Consider the following 7,934-nt stretch of genomic DNA (forward strand, 5'->3'; position numbering starts at 1 on the left):
GTTTTCTGGTTTTGCTTACTGATTTTATTCCTTGAGATATAAAATTTTGTGCATTTCTTGCCTTTTTTCAGTGCATTAATTAATAAAATAAGCAGGTGGAGATGTAAAATTTTGTTTTAACAATGAACTAAAAATGGAAAAGGTCTACTCCACGTCACATTCCGGATCCGGCCAGCGGAATGCTTTGCTCGGCCTGAACCGGCAAGGTCCTACTCTGAGTCTCGTCCCAGTTCTGGCCGGTGGGACCGTCGGGACCGGTGTTGTCGGCTTCTGTTGCCACGTAATGGCTGTAATATTTTACACCAATGGCATTTTGGGCCTACAGCCGGAATTGGCGTGGATTGAGCGGAAATCATGCATTGAAAGTAGCCGCCATGATATTCGTCGTATATTTCTTATGCATTGGCAGGAAATAGAATTGAAGTCAATGGTGGAAGAAGACAAAACAAGGGTGGGACAATATAGAACCCTATAGAACCCAAGAAACTTTTAAAAAAGTGTTTTGTTTTGGTTTTTTTTTTTTTTTTAAAAGAAAGCTGAGATCTTCAAGATTGTTTGACGAACAATAATGAATTTGAAAACGAAGAGACTGTTTTCTTTTTTAAAAATTGCGATTTGAAAACATAAAAAATATGCTTTTTCACAAATTGTAGATAATAAGGTCCTTTTTTAAAAATGTACAATTTTAAAAGTTAAACTGCAATTTTGCCAAACACTTTAACTGCGTTTTTAAAAATCATGTTTTCAAATCGCTATTTTTAATTTCATTTTTTGAAATTGCAAACCTAAACGGACCCTCTAAATGTCCCATATGGCTCAGGTGTAATATTAATCATATATATATATATATATATATATATATATAAGCTATTAAGCACCTCCTTCTGACAAGGTTAAGTATGACAAACTTCTTACAACTTTTAATTACAATATTTAACCAAAGAGTGCTAAGGGGATAAGTATGAAAATACTATTATCTTCTAATATTGACAAGTTGTAGGTTCATTGATTATGGATCCACCACGCTCCCAGTGCCTTCAATTATTTATGCTAGACACTGAATGGCCAAGATTATATGTTGTCTATTTTTGTTCAAATGAATTCTGGGTAGTTTTTTCTACACAGTTCATCCATTTGAGTATTAGTACGAGCCACCACATTGAGTACGTATATAGGATCAAATAGGTGACAACTTTGTGGTCGGATCACTTAAAGAACGACTTATAAACTGCATTAAAATGTTTTGGTACATAGTATTAAGTCATTGAATACTAATAGATGAGTGAAGCCGCCTAAAAAAAAAAAAAAGAGCTACCGTTGAGTTAATGTTGATAACGTGGGCCACCGTGACAATCAACCGTACATGCATCATGCATGCTTATACTTTTGTCAGGGTTGGCCTAGCTAGTTTCATGGCTAGCTCCCTCTCTTCACTTAGAACCAATGCTCAAAGGCATCATTTCTTTCCCTGACTAAAAGAAGGTGGATAAAGAGATTATGTAATACTAGGCAGCATGCAGCAGGTTCCATTAATGTAAATAGTGGGCATTATCATAAGAGACAAACTATATGTAAAACACACCACATGTGGAGTTGGGGCCACAGAGGATTGTTTTTATGGGAAAGACTTTTCAAACACTCTTGGGTTGGAGTTTGGCCGGTCGAAAACCATCACCATAACCACCCCCAACACCAGTACAACCTAGCTAGGAGTTGGGCAATGTTCTTTTGCTTCATGTTTCGACAAACTTTGGCATGTTGCTTTGAGCCAAGCAATCACCTTGTATTGGGTTCATTCACTTTAATCCTAGGTAGCTTTTTTAGTCCTTGGTGCTTGGTTGATGATTTTGAAGATTGAAATAACAGCACATGTAATGCTATAAGCAGTATATCGCATTACTCAATATTGTGCGGCCCATTCAGACAAATTGTCTGATATGACAAGTTTTAAACAACTTTTCAGGTTGGAAAATGATTGATGTCAATATTTTTCTTATCTCATCTTACAAATTAACCATTTGATTTGTGAACTTATGTGGACCTCACATAATTAGTCAATGATATATGGACATCAAAAATTCAATGGTTGATCTATTGAATTTGTAGGAGAATATGAGATAAATATGAACAAATTATTAACACCAATTATTTCTCTTTCAGGTTAGCCATTTAATTTTAAAAAACAAATACACCGGTGTGTAAAGAGTAGCATTACTGATCTTGAAAATAATTAATATGGTCTAATTCCTGCATGGAATAGGATTTTGTAATATGTAAAATCCAATCTGAACCATAAATAGACCATCTTAAACCAAATCACAGAAAATGCATCATCTGAGAGTGCGTTTTTTTAAAAAAATTTGATTTGAAAATGTAGAAAAATTTGTGCTTCAAATCACAGGTAAAGATGTGCGTTTTTAAAAATGTGAGATTTTAAAAGGCTAAATTATAATTTTAAAATCCAAATTATAATTTTACAAAAGACTTAAATAAGTTGCACGTTTTGAAATCACAAACCCAAACAAAAACTGTGCCCATAAGAAGTGAGCTTCACTTGTAACAATTATCTATACTGGCTATCATTATCATTCTCAATCTAATCCCTACCCCTGCCAGTGTGGGATTAGCAATAACTAATTATCCTAAGAAAAACAAAAATTGGTATCAAGCTTGTCTCAGGTCAACATAATTGGCTTGACTCGAATCTATTTCATTAACGGCTGCCACTGCTCCTAAAAGCATTGCCCCAATAATCAACTCCATCAATGATTCAACGTTGCACCAATTACCACTATTCCATTGTACATTGATAAGATCTTTTATTGTTTGAGATTAAATTTTATAGAATATATATATTATCACATTATATATATATATATAGTCACTGTATTTAAATTTTTTAAATAACATAATATTTAGGGGTGACAATTCGTATTTGCGTGTCGGATTTGAATCGTGTAGAAGACTATATAGGTCAACTATAATCTAACTCATTTAATTAAACGAGTTAAACCCTTTAACCCTAACCTTTTAATTTTATATTGGGTTCGAGAGTTATGTCAAAAATTGCCTGCTATTTATGTCGCGTGTTGAATTCGGATCGTGTCGAACCATGAGTATAGAACTATATAAGTCAACTCTAGCTAATTCGATAGATTTAATTAAACAGATCAAACTCCTCAACCTTAATCTTTTAATTTCGTATTGAATTTGTATTGAATTCGTCGGTTCTGTCAAGGGAAAACAGTTCATGTAGTCAGTGAGCCAACTATTGCGGAGGCAATGGTTGCTGTAGCAGCAGTGGAACTCTACCGTGATCTGGGATTTCATTATATACTGGTGGAAGGTGATTCGTTGAACGTGGTCAAAGCACTAAAGGATAAGCAGCCTAATTTGCACCGATATGGACATGTTGTAGAGGATACTCATCTTCTGCTACGATCAATGAGGAGTTGGCCTATAGGACATGTAAACAGAGAATCAAACCAGACAGTGCATAATCTTGCTAAAGAGACGTCGAAGAATTCAATAGACAGAGTATAGATTGAAGAGACTCCTACATATATTTTACATTTTGTTATTTTAGAGCAATTGGCTCTATCATTTTTCAAAAAAAAAAAAAAAAAATTTGTCGGTTCTGTCAAAAGTTGCCGACCCTAATAACATCACATACATACATACACTGTAATATACAATAAATTGAGAGGTTAATAGTAAAATAAATGATCTCCTCTTCGTGGGTTGAAAGATGGAGAGATTCCTATGCCTTCCATCACACTTCACACGGTATCCTCTCATGTTTATTTATTTTAATTCTTTGCTTAATTATATTTAATATAATTAAGCAGGTTATGTGGTCACTTCCGCCGATTTATAATTTCCAATCAGGAGGGCCCCACCGAAAAAGAAACAAGTGAGTAAAAAAATAAGCTGTCAATTACAAATTACAAGGTTTGGGGAACGTGGAGGCAATGGGTCAAAAGTGGAGGAGCAGTACGTGGCAGTGACTCACCTATAAATCAAGCTTTATAACATTTTTTTTTTATTAATTAGAAAAAAAGAAAATACATATTATAGCAGCCAACCCTTTTGTCCTCTAGCATATCGTTTAAATTAAGCTTAAACTATTGTTAAACCTTAAGGTTCGTTTGCCTCCTAGAAAAAGCTATTTTGTATTCTTACTGCAAGCATTTTCATCCCGCTAGCCAAAAAATAACCAAGTCTTTTAATTTTATTTGGGTCTTATTAATTAGGTTATTCGTATTTAAATTGGTGTTTTATCTATATTTTAAGAGTTATTGTAATACATGTCAAAAAAAAAAAAAAAAAAAAAAGAGTTAATGTAATAGACTTGGCCCAAAGTCTATTAAATTAGTTTTTTTTTTTTTTTTTTAATAATGGGCTTAGCCCAAAAGTCAGTCAATTTGGGGTTACGATTTCTCAAGTCTATTTAAGCGTTCTTTTGTATCACTAGAAAAACGGATTATGGTTTATGAAAAAGATGTTTTCTTGAAGGCATAATTGCTTACTTCTTCTTGGTGGTGAGACTCTATCAAAACTCTATTGTTGACCAGCGAGACTCTAATCAACGTGGTTTTAGTTTATTTTTTGTTGATTTTGATCTATTTTTTTATTGTTCTTCTTTTGTCCTACGTCAAGTGGTATCAGAGCCAGCTAAGATAGTAAGATGGGATTAAAAATGAAGTACATTCGGCTCAACAAAATGTTGAAACATTGATGAGTTGCTAAAAAGCATTATAAGTCTCTAACATTCTCTCTTCTCTCATTAAAAAGACAAAAAGAAAAACAAAATCTTTTGAAAATGAATATTTAAATGGAACAGTGAAAATGAGTTTCCTAAAATAGGAGCATGAAGTAGTTAAAATAAAAAAAAAATGTAAAAATAGAAAATAAATTTGCTGAGTCGACATGAATGCAACTTCTTCATCAATTATTGTTAATTCCTTATTATTAAGTTGAATGTTTCATTCACTTAGTTTCTTGATAGCCACCATTGAAGTACTTGACAATCAGAAGTAGGTCGCCTCTTATTCATAAACAACTCCGATCCATCGATCAATTTCTTTTGAGAGCACCACCTCTCCATTTCTAGTGTGAATAATAAAACTTATCAAAAACAAAAAGACTTTGCATTTCTTTAAGTTGAACTACTCTTTCATACTTTCCAAAGAAAAAGCCCTTGCTTGTGAATAAGTTTGGGCTTGGTTCGATATCAATTCATTTATTAAATGAATAGAGTTTGAACAAAAATTTAGGCTCGTTTATTAAATGAGTTGATCTTGTATAAACTCAACTCAACTCATATATATAAGCTCGTATAACTTTATTTTTATTATTTTTATAATATTATTTTTAACTTTGAAAGGAGAACATGTTAAGTATTTAAAAGGATAAAAATGGATTCTCTTCATAATGTAATTATGAGTTTTGATATAGATATATGTACATATTTGTGTGTATATGAGTACGTTTAATGTATGTATATATGTGTGTGTAATGAATGTATATACAAAGGGCTGGCTCAACAGCTAGGCGAGTTAAGCCGGCGCTTAGAGCCCCTATTTCATAAGCCCCAAATTGGCCTTAGAAAAAAAAAAAAAAAAAAAAATTTGCATAAAAATTTAAACCCTCAACATGCCTAAAAAAAAAATTTATTGTTTATAATATTAAGGCTCTCAACATACTTTCTTGAGGCCTTCAATGTGCTTTAAAAAAATAACATTATTATTATTATTATTTTATAATATGGAGGTCCTAGCATGCTTTATGCAGAACGGCCACAAGGCCCTCAACATGTTTTAAAAAATATATATGTTATTTGTTTATAATAATAAGGCACTCAACATGCTTTCTTAAGGCCCTCAACATGCTTTAAAAAATAATTTTATTTTTTTTATAATATTGAAGCCCTCAGCATGCCTTCGTTGCACAACGACCACAACTCACAAGGCCCACAACACGCTTCCTTGGCTGTACAGTAAAAAATAGAACAATAAAACCACAACTCAGTTTTATTGTTCTATTATATATATATATAAATCGTGTTTATTTAATTTTTTAATATTTTTAATCAAATATTTCTACTAAAAAATATGCATCTGGATATGAAAAACTAAAAAAAAAAAGAAAAAAAAAAAGAAGTAGAAAATCTGATTGAATCTCAAAGAGAAGCTCTAAATAAATTTGTTATTAGCCATAAACAAAATATAGATGATAATTTAGGTGAAAAACTTGTAAATGAACAAGAGATTCATAAAAAAAGAATTAGAAGATAATGAAAATATTATTGATATATCTAAGTCTATTGGTACAAATATTTGAATAGTATCTAACTCTATCCCTTTCCTCATTTGAATAGGAAAAAAATAAAAAATAAATAACTCTATTATTACAAATATTTATGACCCAGGCCAATAGAAAAATATTGATGCAAAATTAAGAGATTTATTAGTAGAACAAGGGTCTAATAAGATAGTAATATAGATTTTCCTAAAGATGAGAACTCTAGGCATTTTTTTAGTACATATTATATACGGAAATTATCAAATGGGGAGAAGCATAATAGAAAATGACTAATTTATTCAAAAGATTTAGATAAAGTATTTTGGCAGAATAATGATTTTTAAATAAAAATATAATAACAATAATATTAAAATAAATATTATTTAATTAATATTTAAATATTTTAAAAAATAAAGCTCTATTTAAAAGTTTTGCTTAAGGTCCTAGAAACCATTGGGCCAGCCCTGTATATACATACTATAGGATGAACATAAAAACTTGAGATTATATTATTTAAGATTCGAGTTAATTAATCTAATTAATACTCAAATAATAAATCTTAATAATAATTAATATGAATCTACCAAAAAAATAAAAATAAAAAAGCATTTACTTTATATATGGAATGAATAAATTCGTAACTAAAAGATTATACATCAAAGACGCCAAACATCCGCTAACCTATAATGATCTTTCAGAATGTTATGTTCTATGATTGTAAGAGTTTTAATGCTCTTGATTCCTCTATTAATGAGATAAGAATGATTTTCCTTCAAAAAAAGAAAAAGAAAAGAATGAATAAATTAATTGAGTAGCTCGTGAACAAGCTTAAACTCATTTGAAAAATAAATAATCAGCACTTGAACAGATTATATAACTCGTTGATAAACTAGAGCTCAGTTCGTGTTTTAAAAAAAAAAAATTAAACAGATTAAACTTAAACATTCAATACTCGACTTGACTCGGCTCGACTCAATTACAACCCCATAATATCTATCAAATTCTAAATGGTATGACATAGACATACAAACACTTTATACCCATTTTATTACCCAACTTGGTGTAAATTAACTAGGTTGACCCTTCACACCCACACATTTTTTTTCATAATAATTTTATAGTTTTATACATGTGAAGTATATAATTACAGGTAGGTTAATATTTTTGTAACCCTCAAGATCGAGCCCTCACCTAAGCCATTTTCAACCCTCCAAAACAAACATTACCCTAGCCACCACTCCCATCTATGGTCCATATTCAATATAATAAGATAAACCAATGGCCATGCACGCATATGCCACCACAGTCAAATAATGACCTAGCGAATTTACACAATCACCCCCAACTTTCCACATTTTTTCTACCATAACCCACCTCCCTTTTCCCCTACTTATATCCATCCCTCGCTCGCATTCGGCATTCCCTCCATACCCCAACCAACAAAAAACTTAACGTATAACAATGGGTTCTCTCTCGGAGATTGTGGAGGACTGCATGGGTTTCCTCCAGCTGTACAGCGACGGCACCGTTTTCCGCCTCAAAGACATCAACTTCAACACCCCTGTCGTCCACGACAACTCCGTCCTCTTCAAAGACTGTGTTTTCGACGAGAAACTCAACCTCCGTCTGCG

Source organism: Corylus avellana, chromosome ca9 (assembly GCF_901000735.1).
Source record: "Corylus avellana chromosome ca9, CavTom2PMs-1.0".
In the NCBI taxonomy this organism is placed as follows: Eukaryota; Viridiplantae; Streptophyta; class Magnoliopsida; order Fagales; family Betulaceae; genus Corylus; species Corylus avellana.